Here is a 234-nt window from a genome sequence, read left to right on the forward strand (position 1 = left end):
TTGTGCTGAAGCTCGTGTGCCAGATCCTGTGGCGGAACTAACTGCGGAGCTGGTCGGAGTGGGCACAGGATAGGCTACAGGAAATAGCAGGTGGCGGGATGAGGATCGGAAATATTAGGGTTTGGATATATATAATAATATAAATAAAATGAGGAATATTACGGGTAATAAAATATTGTAAAAGAATTCTTTTCACGTGCTTGTTATTTAAATAATTTATTCCGTAATTTTTTT

This window comes from Phalaenopsis equestris, unplaced genomic scaffold, assembly GCF_001263595.1.
Source record: "Phalaenopsis equestris unplaced genomic scaffold, ASM126359v1 Scaffold000670, whole genome shotgun sequence".
NCBI lineage: Eukaryota > Viridiplantae > Streptophyta > Magnoliopsida > Asparagales > Orchidaceae > Phalaenopsis > Phalaenopsis equestris.